Raw genomic sequence first — 16,349 nt, forward strand, 5'->3', positions numbered from 1 at the left:
TACCTGCCATGAATGTTAGCATGGTTGTTATGATTGTCAGGTGCTTAACGGCTATCCATGGGACACTGCTTTGTATTGCTAGATGCTAAGAGTTCATCCCCCTGGATTAGCTTGCCCACCCAGCCTTGAAGCACGGGGAGAGCTTGGTCCTGCCTCAACCTGATGGGCCCTGCTTTGTTCATGACCATGGAGATTTGTCCTTTTCTGAATGGAGACAGAGAAGGAATGGAAGGGGAGAGGTTTAGACGGGAAATGGGGGGGGGGGAAGAAGGGGAAATTGTGGTCGGTATGTAAAGTAAATGAAAAAAGTTATTTAAATAAAATAAAGTATATCCATAAAAAAGAGCTCATCCCTCTCCCAACCCCAGAATATTTTACAAGAACAGGGGATATCTGAAATCTAGACTTCAGTAACAGAGGCAAAAGTATATTTAAAAAAAAGAAATAATTTGCTTCTAAGTAAAAAGTTGTCTAGATTTTTCTCATCCCTTCCTAATGTCAATAATTATGAGTTATTTGCATATATAAAGATACCTATTACACACTGAGGAGTGAGACTGATGATGATGATGATGATGATGATAGATGATAATGATGGTGTGAGGGATATAAACAACATGCAAATGTATATAATGATGTATAGATCTGGATAGAGATATTTACAGAATGTCTCTGTTCCTAAATATCTATGTAGTCCTATACACACAGATACAAATATCAGAATAATCTTGCTAGCATTTCTTAATATGTCTAATATGAGTAAAGTATAGTTTTGATTTCCGTGATTAAAATTGCATGGACGGCATTAAGGACTTCCCTAAAGCATCACTCAAAATGTGCAGAGCAAATGTGGGCTTCCCAGTTACAGAGTTACAGAAACCGTGGGTCAAATCCAGACAAGAGCAATAACCCTCTCTGAGAAACTAAATGAAGCAATCCCAAGGCTAAGCAGAAAAAGCTGATGAAAGATATAAGTCTGGGTTTAATTGAATTTGTAAGCTCCAATGCAGTGTGGGGGTTAGTTAGGATGGTACAAATGAGTTCTTCAAAGTGTCTTTATCTTTAGCCTAAAAACTGGGACGCGAATAAGCTCAGAAAATGTAGATATAGAAACACTAGTCAACAAAAGAACTTTTCCAAGGAACGTGCTAATGCCGAATACATTTGGAAAAAAAATAGATATTAAGACAGACTTTGACTACAACCCAGTGCTACCTGGATAATATATTGGATAAGGGATAAGTAATGGCTTCTGGGGGAGTGGGGATCAGACCTAATAAAAGGGGCTTTGCCCTATGTGAGTAACATTCTATTTTATTTAGGATGAACTCTGTTTAAGCTGCTGAAATTGAGGAGAAACTTCTGCTGATAGAATTCATTCCATTCTTCTCAGGAGCAAGCGGTTAGCATACATGTCATCCACATATACTGGAATGTTGAGGATTTCAAATCCACTGGGCAATGGGCATTTTGGGGCTCGGTTCTCTGGTTACCAAACCATGTCAGTCAGTCATGGTCTACTTATTCTGACAACAGCAGAATGCAACCCAGGAAGACAAAAGAGGGGAAAAGCTGCCCGCCTCTTACCAGTGAGCTTCTCTATGAATAACATCTTCTGGTCGGTCCTTCACTGCAATCACATTTGAATCATGAATCATGGGGCCCCAAAGATCAGCACCCTTCCTCACTCATGATCCTCCCAGAATGGGCACTCTGCTCTGATGCTCTACACTATTTTAATTAAGACCTTTGGTCCTTATTGCCTAAATTGTAGCACAAGTTGAATAACATCATGACCGTAAGACACTTTCTTGGTTGATAGCTCTGTAGTATACTTGAAATTAGGGATGTTGAGACCTCTAGCCGTTCTCTGACTGTTCACAGCTGTTTGGGCTATCCTGCCCGGGCTTTCTGCTTTTCTAGATGGCATTGAAAATTGTCCTTTCAAGGTCTGCAAAGAATCATGTTGGAATTCGAATGGGGATTGTGTTGAGTCTGTAGATTGCTTTTGGTAGGGTGGCCATTTTTTTTACTACGCTAATCCTACAGATCCATGAGCATGGGAGATCTGTCCAGCTTCTGATGTCTTCCTCAGTTTCCATCTTCAAAGACTTGACACTTCTTTTATTTAAGTCTTTCGCTTGCTTGGTTAGAGTTACCTCAAGATATTTTATATCATTTGAAGCTATTGTGAAATGTGTTCTTTCCCTGATTTCTCTCTCAGTCTGTTTGCTGTTTGTATATATTCAGTTGGAAGCTCATTTTTGGTCCCACTCCCCTCCATTCGAAACCCCTCCCCTTTCAGAAAGACTGCCAAGCAGTGGTTCCTCCCCTGAAACTCAAGACTGCACCTGTAGGATACTTAAGCCCCTGTCCCTAGGCCTGCCATGTGATTTCTCCTCTTCCCTCTCCCCACCCCTGCCTCACCACTGGGGAGCTGGACAGTCACCTGAGAGTGGTATAGAAACCTAGTGTAGAGAAACTTACTAGCACCTATGAGGGTAACCCTAGTGAGAACCCTCGGTAATGGAGGAGGCAGAGTGTGAACTGGTCATCTTTTCTAGCCAGGAAGGTCTTCCATTATAGAAAGTTGTTTTTATTGGCATTCATTGCTTCTTGTTGTTGCTGCTGTGGCAAGATACAGGAGGAAAGACACTTAAGACAGGAAGAGTTTATTTAAACTGACAGTTCAGGGATCCAGTCTCTCATTGTGGGGAAGGCCTGGTGGCAGAAACCCGAGGCAGTTGGTCACACTGCATCTGTGGTCAAGAAGCACAAATGAATGAATGTTCGTTCTCAGCTCCATTTTCCCTTTTACTCAGTCCAGGACCCCAGTCCATGGAATGGTGTGGCTGATATTCTGCATAGATCTTCCCGCTACAGTCAACTTAGAAAATTCTCAACAGACATGCCCAGATATGTCTTTTCAAGACTACACCAAAAGCTGTCAAACTGGCGATCAAGATTAATAGGCAGTCTAGCACCACAACAAGCAGATATGCATGATAAGTCAATGGCAAATTTTCCATTCGAGAGACAATGAAATTATAGAGATGAGTCCTGAACAAAGGAGGCAATAACCATATTTAACATCTTCGCTGATACACCAGAACTACAATTACGTCTTCTACTATCCTTTCACTAAGTCAAACAGCATGGAAAAGCAAAGGTTAACTTCAGCATACATTTAAAAGCTCATAGTGGGGCCTGGAGCGATGAGACAGATCAATGGTCAAGAACACATACTGCCATGGCAGAAGACTAAGGTTGGTTTCCAGAACCTATGTGGTAGCTCACAATTACCTGTAACTTCACTACTAGAGGATCTGATGCCCTCTTCTGCAGGCATCATGTGATCCATGTAAACTCATGTGATCCATGTAAACTCATGTACACATACATACATCTCAATAATAAATACATAAACAAACCATTTTAAACTTCATTAGGATCAGAAATGCTCCCTAGTTCACATCAACTTTCCATACGCTAGAATAAGGAATAAACAGTATCTCTATGGCTTCCTTTTGTGGGAGAAAGTGCATCTTGAAGGAGGGAAGGAACAGCGCCCCAGGTCACACTGGGCGTGACCCGGAGTGGTAATGCCACCTACCAGTATTGTACCAGTATTCTGGTGCCAGAGAGAATTCAGAATGAGCCAGAAAGTGTTCAAAGCTGAAAGGGAAAAGAGGAAAAGAGCATTTTGAAAAGCTACGGTAGGAATATCTCTACCTTGGATCTGTATAAGAGGTTACAGACAAGTGCTATATTTTTCTTGGACATTTACCCTTCAGGGCTACAGCACCCTAAAGTAAGCATCTATTGAGCCAACGTTAGAGTCGAGCACTACACTCACGTTGGGAGAAGCAGAGATGGACTGGACATTTTCTTATAGTCAAGAAACCTTCTAGTGCACTAGACACATCCTAAAGCAGATAACTACTAAGCAATAAATGCACAAATGGGAGGTCAGTAGAAAGATCTCGATAAAAGGGCTTATCATAAGCGTAGGTATTGGCAAGAACGTCACCTAGAGATTTAGAAGCCGTAGGAGACACACAGGCTAGCCCAAGAGACAAGCATTTGAGCTGGCTTTATGGAGGAGGCTTCAAGGATGTGAGAAGTACTTAGACACTCGGAATTTCCGAGAAGGAAAACATTTCCAAGACTGGGAACAGAACTAGCAAGTGTGTGCTGCATGGACAGCCTCATTTGCTTGGAGAATTGAGAAGATTTAGGAGTGGGGGAATTCTATACCACATGAATGAGCATGAAAACCAACTACAAAACTCTTTCTATCCAGAAAACCAGAACAGCTACAGGTTCTCAATTCTCAACTTCATTGATAAGAGCCACGGTCCACCTCATAATTAATATTTTATGACGGATACTTTTAAATATGTCAACAGTGAAACATTCATCAAAACCTGAAGACTAGTTGGTATGCAAAATACTGCCTCGATTGCAATTTTATCTAGAAATCAAGATAGAAAATAAATTTAAGTAAATTTCAATAAATCATATGTATTCACAAATGTGTGTAAAATCGCCCATGAAAGGTGTCTTTCATTTTTATCAATTTCTTTTGTCTAACTGCTAAAGGACTAGCCTCATTATAAATTCCTGGAGTATTTTATCTTTCCCACAAAAGAAAGAGAGGGGGAAAAAAAGATAAATTTCTGAGGCTGATTTTGCACACCAATGAGAGGCATAGGTTTCTAAAGAATGGTTTCCAACCTGTTAATAGTTATCAAAACACAACAGCTGCAATCCATGAAAGAGATAAATATTCATGGCACAAAGCATTTATATGTATCAAATGTATATTCATGAACAAATGGCTTGCCCTGCCTTTAATAGTGTTTGCAGTGCAGCCGGTGAAGAATGGATCATCTTCCCCGTGACTGCAACCGCCGCAGCATCCCCTGAATGCCCGTGCTACAGTGATTATGAAGGACAATAGCCGTGAAAAATATATAAATGAATAATCAAAGGTATCTGAACTCAGTCCCCACTCCTTTCAGATCGCGGGCTGTAGCAGTTCCCCGCATCAAACGCAAATTGCGGAGTTTCTATGGCTGTTGACTTCTTTTGCGAGAAAAGCCTTTGCTAGTCCGGTCCTGTGTAGCCATATGTGCTTTGGAACATGCGTGGTTGACCCTCACCTTTCAAGTGTGCTTGGTCACAGCACTGTCCGCCCCAAAGGCTGCACTGAGAAGACTGGAAGGGGAATTAACATGCACTGAAAGGCACTCTCAGGTGATCATCAGTATCCAGTTGTCAGGGCCTCAATCAGTGCTCGGGTGTCACCGCAGAGAAAGAAAGGCGGCGCGGATTACGCAACAGGAGTGTTTGTTATTCCGTAAGGTTAGAGGATGGGATGTGCTTTTGAAAACTGGCACATTGTTTAATAAAATTATCGTCTGCTCCATTAGCTGTGCAGGAAGAAGACTAGAAAAGTGATAGATGGGGAAAAAATGCCTTTGGTTGAGCAAGAAAAGAAGTCATAATAAGGTTAGGGCACTGAACAAAGCCTGCTAAAATTAAAAATAAAGAGCAAAGAAATAATTGAAGCTAACATGCCAGCAAAGGAGCCCTTCAATTTCACAGAATGGGTTTCCTAGTTAATTCCCTTCCTCAGTTTTTCCTGGCCAGCACCCAGCCTTCGTCAGCGTTTACAGAAAGCAATCCCCGTTCTAGTGAGTTGCCTGCCTTCCTCTTTCTCTTCTGGCATGTCCTGTCCACTCTCAGAGGTGCGCTTTTAAGGCCATTATGATGAACTGGAAATGGGACATGATACTGTTCCTTCCTACATTTTCCTAAAAGTACCTGCATAAATTTTGGTTTGCAAAAATCAAATTGGACCCAAACCTCTCAGTGAGCTATACAATGCATTTCATCAAAATCTAAATTATAGCCTAGTGTGAAATAGAAAAGACTTTTATATATACAATGTAAGACTAAGATTGCACATGGTAGCAGATGAGGAAGAAGAACCTTATGGGTTATTCCAAAGGTCGTGGAGTGTCATGGGTTGTAGCTATACAGTGGTTTGAATGAAGCAATGCCTCTCTGTAGAAATAGCCCAGCGTTGAAAGTATCACTTCAGTATTTTAAATCATCATTCATTTTACCTTTGATTGCGTTTTAAAATTAAATCTTTCCAGAGGAAATATTCCTTAGATTTCCATAAGTAAACTCAACAGGACATTGCAAACCCACAGTGAGTTCCCTTGATCCCTCCTATATCACAGAAGGATTTGAGGCATGTTGTTTTTAATCATCTCTTTCCCCCATGTCAATGAAACATTTCACATCCGATTTCTCTGTGTGTCAACTCTTATCTGCAACTCTCACCGCTAAAGAGCACAATCCTCTGCGTCACGGCACACATTTCAACCCTCAGCCACTTCCTCTGGATGAGACACAATGCTGAAGACACAGGAGCTGCTCTCATTTAGGTCCTCTGTGCGCCTCAGCTGACTTTCCAATCATCTCACGTGCTAGGACTATACCACTTCCTGAGCTATCATCTCTTCCCTCAAAATGGTGTTCGGTCTAGCAGAAAAAAAGACAAGTCAAGTTGCCACACGTAAAATGAAGCACGCTGAGTACTTCAGTGGGTGGAATGGAAGGGGTTATAATCTCAGAGAGTTTTAGATCCTTGCTCAAGATCCCACAAGAAAGCTTAGGGTTGAATTCAAGCTTGCTACTCTCTTAAAGGACTGCATGAGAAATATTGGTTTAGCTGTGCCCAGGCTCCTGTGGCTTCCCATTGCCCAACATTGGAGCACTAAGAGGAGGCTTGGGAAAGAATCTGAAAACAAGGATGGAAAAGAGGTGGAAGGGTGAGGCTGTCTGTAAGTACTGTGCTGGTTTTGCTTTTTTAGATGTTGTTGTTTCTTGAATACTCCTTTCATCCACAGCTCAAAACCAGCCCAGCATTCACGTCTTCATTGAGGGAAAGCAGCAGTGAGGTTAGCTATCATTCCTGAGACCTTACACAGAGGAAGCGACTATTCAAGATTGAAACTTGACCACTTCCCCTTTTCTGCACTGGATCTTGACCCTGAAGCAGATATGGTGTCCAGCCATCACACTGAAGGAGGAGATGAGGGCCTTTTCCCAGAAATTGAGAAGAAAATGGATGTATCTTTTCTTCTCCAAATATAAAATAGGCCCAGTAATAAAAAAGAAAGAGATGAAGAAAAGTAAATGGACACACATCTACATTAATAAGGACCAGTGTTGCAGAACAAGAAGAAGAAGAGGAGGAAGAGGAGGAGGAAGAGGAGAAGGAGAAGGAGAGGAAAAGGAAGAAGAAGAAGGGGAGGAAAAAGAGGAAGAAGAGGAAAAAGAGGAAGAAGAGAAAGAAGAGAGAAGAGGAAGAAGTTTGGGTCTTCACTCAGCAATACAAACATTACCTTGCAAGGCCTGCATTCAGCGTTCCCAACATCCTTCCAAAGCTATTCTCCACTGTTCCCTAGGCTACCATCAAAAGCATCTGTCTTGGGGGAAGGTCTTGGGGTCCCAGACCTTTCTTCTCCTACCCATGTAACTGGGACTGGAACATTCTAAAATCTTTCGAGCACAAGGCAACTTTGTATGGGCTGAGGCTGGGCAATCCCAAGGCATCTAGGGACTAAGTCAGCTGAAGCTTAAACAGAGAAATGAACACAGAGAGAATGAAGAAATATCTCTCACTTCTTCAAGTGAGGATGTGATGGGCTGGTATCAAACTAATGTTGATAGAGAACCTAAACATCCACATGTTCTAAGACCTGGGAGTTTGCACCTAGAATAAACAAACAGAAAAGTTTTTCAAAGCATTGTGCGTACGTGCATGTGCCTGTTCACATACCGATCTTGAAGAAATTTGCATGGATATATTCCATAGACTTTACTAATACATATATATTCCATAGAAATATACTAAAGCACACTTCGTAAACATGACATCTTCCTAAGTCTTGACCTCAGAGGTATTTCCAGTTAGAGGTCTGGACCCTGGCAGCACAAACCCTTCTAACAAAGGTTGGCACAGGTGTTTATGCACAATGGATATGACCATGACCTCTTAACATTTATAGCTACAAAGCCTAGGGGAGCTGATGTCAGCTTCCACAACTACGTCTGCCACTCCCTCCTTGGAAAATCCCATTGTTAGTGAGCACAAGGCTTAAGCGACTCTTCACGTAGCTCGGCCCTGGGTGGAAGACCTGGGACAGCTGGGCAAGGTAGGGGCTGGTGGCCTAGGTCAGGAAGACCAGCTTCCAGTGTATTTTCTAGCTGAGCTTGATACCTATCTTCTAAGAAAGGCAAGAATAGGAATGCAAGAGGTATGAGAGCCAGGTGTTGAAGAAGTACTGTTCACTGCATCCATGAACACTCTTGTACCTTCAAGGTGAGGAAAGATAAAACCTCTAAGAAAAGTCCCATTCCATCCATACATTATAGAACTCCAAAATTTATGAGCCCAAGCAAACTCCTATTCCAGACATAACACTCTTCCTTATAGCTAATTACATTCCTGGCTTCATGATTTCCTTTATGTGACACTTAGGTTTTAGCATTGGCAAACTCTTTTCATTTATATATGTGTGTACTTAACAAGATAGAACTGTCTCGAAGGCTCCATTCACCATTATTTAAAGTCAATTCATTCTCCTTCATGACTTCCATCAAGAATGGACCTAATGTTTATGTTTCTTTTCCATAGCATCCACTTTGAGATGGATGCTGTCAAGTTCTTCCCAACACAAAAAGGTCAAATGCATGCCATCGTTTTTGAAAGCCAGGGAGCGGAGAATGCATAATAGCTGTGAAACAAGGCTCATGTGAACAGAGACTACCTCTCCTTTTCCTACCTCACTAAATCATGAGAGACTAATTATTTTATTAGTCACTGTTAGTCACACTTAATATGAAGAACAGAAACACAAAACGATGGAAGGTTCAAGGCAGGGTTGGACTTGGGGTTTTGTGAGACTGGCTCAGGAGTCAGCTGTCTGACTAGGGATTTTAAGAACTAGTGTTTCATCATGATTTCATATTGTCTTCCTGCATTGCAGTGCCAGAATCCATTCCTTCTCCTCTCATTTCCCCAATATGCTACATCAAGTACATGGTCATATAGAAAATACCGCAGTACTCTATAGAGCAAGGGGGAAGGGAGTACTGAATAACAAATACTTGACACCAAGATTTCATATACTGTTGTATATACATATGTATGCATGCATATATTCCATAGTCATTCCACATTGGAGTAGGAGGCCACTTGTTTGTTTCCCGGCCACCCAGACTCCCAAAATAACCACACAGAAACTGTATTAATTAAATCACTGCTTGGCCTATTAGCTCTAACTTCTTATTGGCTAGCTTTTATATCTTAATTTAACTCATTTCCATTATTTTATATTTTACTATGAGGCTTGTGGCCTACTAGCAAAGTTCCAGCATGTCTGTCTCTGGTGGCAGCTCTATGGCTTCTCTCTGACTCTGCCTCCTTTCTCCCAGCATTCAGTTTAGTTTTCCCCACGTAGCTCTACTCTACCCTATCACAGGCCCAACAGAGCTTCTTTATTAACCAATGGTATTGACAACATACAGAGGGGAATCCCACATCACCATATATATTCCATAGAAATATACTAAAGCACACTCAGTAAACATGACATCTTCCTAAGTCTTGAACTCAGAGGTATTTCCAGTTAGAGGCCTGAATACCGACTGCACAAACTTTCCTAACAAGGGCTGGTACAGGTGTTTATTAAAAATAGATGTGACCATGACCTCAGTCTATGCATACTTGCTGAGAAGCTTTGCAAAGTAGGAACAAGAATGGTAGTGGTGTAGAAAGAGGTGAAATAGAGGGAAGGAGTTCCGAGTTACTTCAAAAGGAATGTCAGTGAGAACAATCTTTCAGATTTCACAGAAGCCCCCATTGCTTGTAGCCACAAAAGAAGGGGTAGGAGACTTTCCAAAGCTTTTAGGATTTCACCTTCAGGTTTTGTGACAGCTGAGCTGAGAAGCAGCTGAAATCAAATGAAGGGAACAGTGGTCTGGTTCGTAGAATAGACAACACAATGCAATCACGGGAGAAGGCAGAAGATCTGATGGTCCTAGATAGAGAGAGAAGAAAAAAATCACTCTGTTTCCCCTTTAGTAAGTGCTACTGGTTGTCAGTATTCAAGTCTATGTTCCCAAAATGTTTTATACATATAATGTCTGCTAATTGATAGACTCCTCAACAAGTACCAGAGTATATGCATTCTAACTCATTTTTATAGTTATGTATCTTAGTTACTGTTTTATTTCTGTGAAGAAACACCATGACCATGGCAACTCTTATAAAAGAAAAGATTGAGCAGGGGATGGCTTGCAGTTTTAGAGGTTTAGTTCAATCCCATCATGACCGGAAGCAGGGTGACAGGCAGGCAGACATGGTGCTGGAGAAGGAGCTGAGAGTTCTAGATCTGGATCCTTGGGTAGCAGGAAGAGAGACACTCTAGACTTGGAACTGGCTTTTTAAAACCTCAAAGTCCACCTCAGTGACACACTTGCACCAACAAGGCCACACCTCCTAATCCTTTCAAATAGTGCCACTCCCTGGTGACCAGTCATTTGAATCTATGCGCCTCTAGAAGCCATTAGAATAGCCATCATATGAGGGAAGCTGAGGTTCCTTTCTCAAAGTCATATGATCCATGGATCCTGTCTCAATCATATCTGCTCTGCTGTTTACTGCTTACATCTTTTCTCTTTGTGTTTTTTGTTGTTTTTTTTTTCGCCTTTTGCAGTGATTGAACCCAGGCAGACACACATTCTACCACTGAGCCGGGTTACCAGACCTTTTTAAAAATGTTTTATTCTGAGACAAGGTCTCCCTAAATTACTCAGGCTGGTCTCGAACTCATCATGTAGATCAGCTCAATCTTAAAGTCATGTTCCTCTTGCTTCAGCCTCTCAAGAAGTTGGAAAGACAGGCCCTGCCACTGGTCAAACTACTTACACCATCTTTAAAGGTGTGATCTGAATCGTTTACCTGCCCCCATTTCCTCTCTACCAGAACATAATCTGACTCCCTTCTGGTTCTCAACAACAGACACAAAGATCCTTCAGAGACCTTGGGCAATGACCTCTCTGACCTTGCAGTGTGCTCTTAGTTCTCCTTCCACTTCCTCTCCCTGAGGTGTCACAATCTTTACACTCCCCGTGTTACTCTTCAACTTGCTCCTATTTTGTCCTCCATCCTTTTAGCTGACTCGGCCTCTTCTTCCACTGGGGACAGCAGTCAGCTCTCTTCTACCAACTTCCATCCTGATTCCAGCACTAAGGAAGGGGTCTCCATGAGACTGGACACACAGGATGTACAGAAGACCAACACTTACAATAGTCTTAGCTATCCACATTTTCTTTCAAAATGTTGGCTGCTACACTTTGACTGTGACATACCTCCACAGGTTTGTGTTTGGAGGCTACTTCTCCCTTGCCAGTGATGCTGTTGTGGTGGATCATGAAATGTTTGAACCTTAAGGTCTAGCTGGCAGATGTGGTTAACTAGAAGCTGGTCTTAAGGGTTGTGACCCAGCCCTGCTTCCTGCTTCTGGCCCTGCCTTCTACTTCCTGACCTTCCAAGATGTGAGAACTCCCTAACACACACACACACACATACACACACAAACACACTGGCTGCCGTGAACTCAGCCTGCCCTGAGATGATGGGCTGAAACTTCAAGCCAAAATAAATGCTTCCTCCCTCGTGCTGCTTCTGTCAGGTATTTTGCATAGTCACAAGAAAAGAAAGCAATACACCAGTTACCTTGATACACTCCGCGTGTTGTTGCAGGGAGAAGCAAGAGATGTGTTGTCCACTCCTTCAATGCCTAGGGAATTTTATCAAAACCACTTGAGAATCCACAGTCACTGGGCTATGCTGCCCTCTCTCCTGCTTCCAAAATAGGTCCTACTTCAAAAAGATACTTCTCTTACCTGAAAATAAAGTATTCTATATGCATATATTTGAAATCATAGGAAGAGAAACAGGTGAAAAGAAAAGAAAGGAAAAGAAATAAGAAATTAGGGCAGAGATAGTGTGCGTATCTATGAAGCAACAATAGGAGGGCACAAAAAGGAGTTGTAGCCTGGGATCCAGATCTAATTCACCATGATGAACAAGTTGGAACTTCAGTGAAGACCGAGCAGTCCAGCATAGTCTGGTATGTGGCGGCAAGACATTGCGAGGGAATGAGGCAGGCTTGACTACACCACGTGTTGAAGTGAGAAAGGAGTGTTTAGACTTGTGCCCTCTGGGTTGTACAAGGATGTCCCTGCTGTGAGTCTTTCCATTTAGAAATGACAATAAGTAGCCCCATTGACTGCTGCCATGTCAACTATTCCGTAGCCTGCTGGATGGTAAAACCAAAAACTGAATGGTAAAAAAATAAAAAAACACTGTCTTTGGGACCAAGCCCCTTCTTAATTTTTTGTGCATTTTCTCCCTTAATCTTTATAATAATACCCCGTAGCAGGAGGTAGAATTATATTTGGTTTGCAAGGAACTCAAGAATCTTGTCAGGAAAAGAGAGGAGGAATTTCATCTCTAGTTATCTGCCACCTAAGCCAATGTTTTTAAGCAATGCCATTGCCTCTAAATGTGACATCCAGCCCTCATTTTTCATAAGGGAAATGTAAATGAAAACCACACAAGATGTTGGTGTGCACCCGTCAGAACAACCGCAGCCAAGGCTGGCAACACCGCATATGCCTGGGAAGGAGGACAATTGGAACACGCATGCGTTTCTGATGAAAGTGGAAAATGCTCTTAGAAAAAAAAGTTGGTGAAAGGCTGTTTAGCAATCGCTAATCAGTTTAAATACATATTTGTCCGCTGGCATCCACGATCTCCCTCCTATTATATTTACCCAAGAAAAATGAAAATTTTCCATGCAGAGATTTCTATAACAATGTCCTCAATGGCTTCCATTGTGATCGTCTCTAATAGGAACTGCCTAGGTGTGAAAAAAAAAATGGAAAGGCGAATGCTAATATGCACTTTTATTGGAATGTTTAAAAACACAAAGGAAGAAACTGAATAAACCCATAAATGCATGGCATAAATGCATCTTCCAGACACAGCATTGTGAACAAAAGCCAGACACAAAGAGTCTTTTGCTGTATGATTCCGTTTCTATAAAGTTCTCGAAGTGAGAAGCCTACACCATGGCTTTGCAGAAAGGAAAATGAATCAGGAGTCAATGGCAGTTAACTCACTAGGTCAGAGGGGCTGGCTGAGAGACACAGGAGCACTTCCTGTGGTGAGGAAGGCTATGTGTTTTCTCTATCTTGACGACACAAGGGTTGCATAATTGCACACATTAGTCTAGACTGCAGTTAAGATCATAGCAGCTTAATGTGTGTGACTTACATCTCAAAAATAAAATCTAAAGAAATGGAGCTATGGAGATCATTAGTCATAAGATGCTTGTCACGCAAGCACAAGGGCCTGAATTTAACTCCCAGCACCTAGGTAAAAACAGCCAGGTACGGTAATGCATGCCTGTAATTCACCAGTGAGGTGGACACAAGAGGCTTCCCAGAGCAGTTGGCAAGGTGACCAAATCTACAAGCTCTAGGTTTAGGGACAGAGCCTAATTATAAAATAAGGAAGTGACCACACCTGTGGTGTGCACTTTTAATCCCAGCACTTGCTGAGGCAGAATTCTGCGAGTTCAAGGCCAGGCTGGTGTATATAGTGTATATAGTGACATATATGTGTGTGTGTGTGTGTGTGTGTGTATGTGTATATATACATATATATGTATATATATTGTCTCAAGAAAAGGGAGAAAGAGAGAAACAGAGAGACAGACAGAGAGAATTTTTCTCTATCAAAGAGTTTCAACTAAATTCCACCAGAAATCCCATAAACTTCAAAGAGGCCTTTGAGCCTCTGAAGAAATTACAATCCCAGCTAGGTGGGGCACGTTCCTGGAATACCAGCACCCAGTATTTAGGTGGGAAGGTGAGATGTTCAGAACCACCTTCAGCTACAAAGGAAGTCTGGAGCCAGCCGGGGCTACCTGAGACACTGTGAAACTCGCAGCAGGCTTGGCTGTCCGTTGTTTCAAGCCACTGGCCAGCCTGCAAGCTAGATGAGAAGTGGGTACTCACCTTCTCTCCTTCCTTTCTCACTCTTTCACTGTCCCAAGCTCTCTGACCTTTCCTCTTCTCAGCTGCCTAGCTTAAAGGTTCAGGGCCGTGGATCTTCAAGGACTTTTCCCTTCATCTGGAACCTTCTGTCTCTGATGTTCACTGAATACTATTACTGCTTCTAGACCAGCTTAGCTCTTCTCCTCTCAGATTCTTGCCGAATGAACCCAGTGGAGCCCATTCCTACCTGCTCGGTACTCCTTCTTCTCTGTCTTCTCTGCATCCACCTCTCCTTGAGTTGACAAGAACTTAGAGTCATCACATTCACATCATCCAAGATAAGACAACGTGCTGAGCCTAGGAGCCCCACAGCCACCTCTGTAAAGAGTTAATAGGCTCATATACACATTCTTTCTCACCGAAATGCTCCGAGAATTTATTCAGCATTTATCCTCAGAGCCTCATATAGCTGTTGATAATAAATAAAGCATGCTTCCTGTCCTCAGAGGAGTAAGACTCACCTACGACCAAAACTTATGAGAACATGACCTCTGTTTCATGTGCTTTTGGTGGGCCAAGGGGCTCAGTCTCAGGGAGGCTCAGAAACCCACCTTCTCTATTTCTTCCAGTCTCATTGTCTCTCTAAAGGAGCCACGTCTTTTCATCATTCTCAAGAAGGTAGGGGTAAGAAAGCGAGGGTGTGGCGCTTATCTCTCAGGTTGCTGGGATGAGTGGCATTCCCAACCATGCCTTCGGGTTTGTCACAAGAATTAGGTGAAAATGAGGAGGGGAAAAGGCAGGTCACAGATGGGGAGGGGCTGTTGACAATGTCAGCAGGGTCAAGAGAGACTGGAGCGCAGTTTTTGCTTGATGGGGGTGCGGGGTGCAACTCGCGGTGGTCAGCTTGGTTGCTACTGTGAAACCCAACAAACTGTACTGTCACAGCTGATGTGTGCACTCAGCATGCGGCTGCCTTGGATAGTGAGTCAGATACCCACATCCTGTTGTCTCAGGCTTGCTGTTGCTCTCCTCTTAAAGAGCTATATCAAGAGAGGATGTCTTATGTCTTCGGAAGACGTCTGGGACGTTTTAGCAGAAAAAGAATGTATGTGTGCGTTCTGCAGAAGTCAACCAAATGTGGGCCACCCTCATTTCCCCCCGCACACACCCCCTCCCCCGTGCTTGGAAGCCTCGGTCACAGAACAAACAGTAATTCCACAGACTAAATCATTTGGTATCAATTAAACACTGCTCTCTTTGAAGAAATGGCATCTATTTAGTGTGAGCCAATATCATTCAAGTAAACTTAAAAAGAGTTATAAAGTGTTTATTAATATTAAACTTGACTTTAACATTAAACCAATTAGACATTTTGTTCTGGCCAATTCTCTGGGCTTACAAAAGCTTATATTGGGGATATAAAGTTCTGATTATACTCGACGTGGTTCCATGTTTTTGAACTTTATCCATTTGCTTTCTCAGGCTAAAATAATAATCAGACCACTGGATCAATGTAGTTCCTCATATTTACTCCTTTTTTTTTCCACTGAATATTTTAGCTCTGGAGGGGAGGAGGGTAAAGAAAAGCCAGTAGAAAATAAATTGGAATGAAATCAAGGCTCGGGAGAAATTTATTCTGACTCTCTAGTTTGAAATAGCCATTCTGTTCGTGTGACTTTCAATCACTTATGGTCAAAATCTGATAGCTCCCTGATGATCTGAGGAAAGAAGCCACAGGCGAATGCCTCACATGGCAGTCATCTCAAGGAGGACTTAAGGACGCGCTTCTTAGGCTCTCTTAAATTTGCTGGCGCTACACTGAAATGTGGCTGGGCAAAAATGTCTCAGTGTTGAGAAGTAGAAGGGCTGTGATGTTCCTGATCTGCTAAAGGCTTCTGCTGGTGTTGGCTCCTCACCTTGTCTGACTTCGTTGAGCCTGGCCTGTTTTCTCAGACCTCACATTCCCCTTCTTATTAACTTCCTAGAATAAAGATATTGCAGAGTGGGACTAGGTATCAGAGGTAAGGCTGGGTCACACCTCCAGTTTCCCATCATGTACTCTGGAGTTCAGTCAGTGGGTGCATATGAAGCTACTATTGACTTTCCTTATCAAATACAATGAAAAGGATGGTTTCTAAAACTAGGCTCAAGAATATCATGCAGATAGGGCATCTCTTGGGTATATTCCAAAGAGT

The 16,349-nt window shown here is 42.4% G+C and overlaps 1 long non-coding RNA gene across 1 annotated transcript; it reads right to left on the bottom strand.

The window, feature by feature from the left end:
• Positions 1 to 2,656: 2,656 nt before the first annotated feature.
• Positions 2,657 to 14,585, bottom strand: LOC146889771 (uncharacterized). The gene is made up of 4 exons (XR_014999733.2): positions 14,402 to 14,585; positions 11,825 to 11,888; positions 10,004 to 10,124; positions 2,657 to 2,759 (listed from the first exon to the last, which is right to left on the bottom strand). It is a non-coding gene; the product is annotated as an uncharacterized LOC146889771 (long non-coding RNA).
• Positions 14,586 to 16,349: the final 1,764 nt, after the last annotated feature.

Source organism: Myodes glareolus, chromosome 26 (genome assembly GCF_982192425.1).
Source record: "Myodes glareolus chromosome 26, mMyoGla1.1, whole genome shotgun sequence".
NCBI lineage: Eukaryota > Metazoa > Chordata > Mammalia > Rodentia > Cricetidae > Myodes > Myodes glareolus.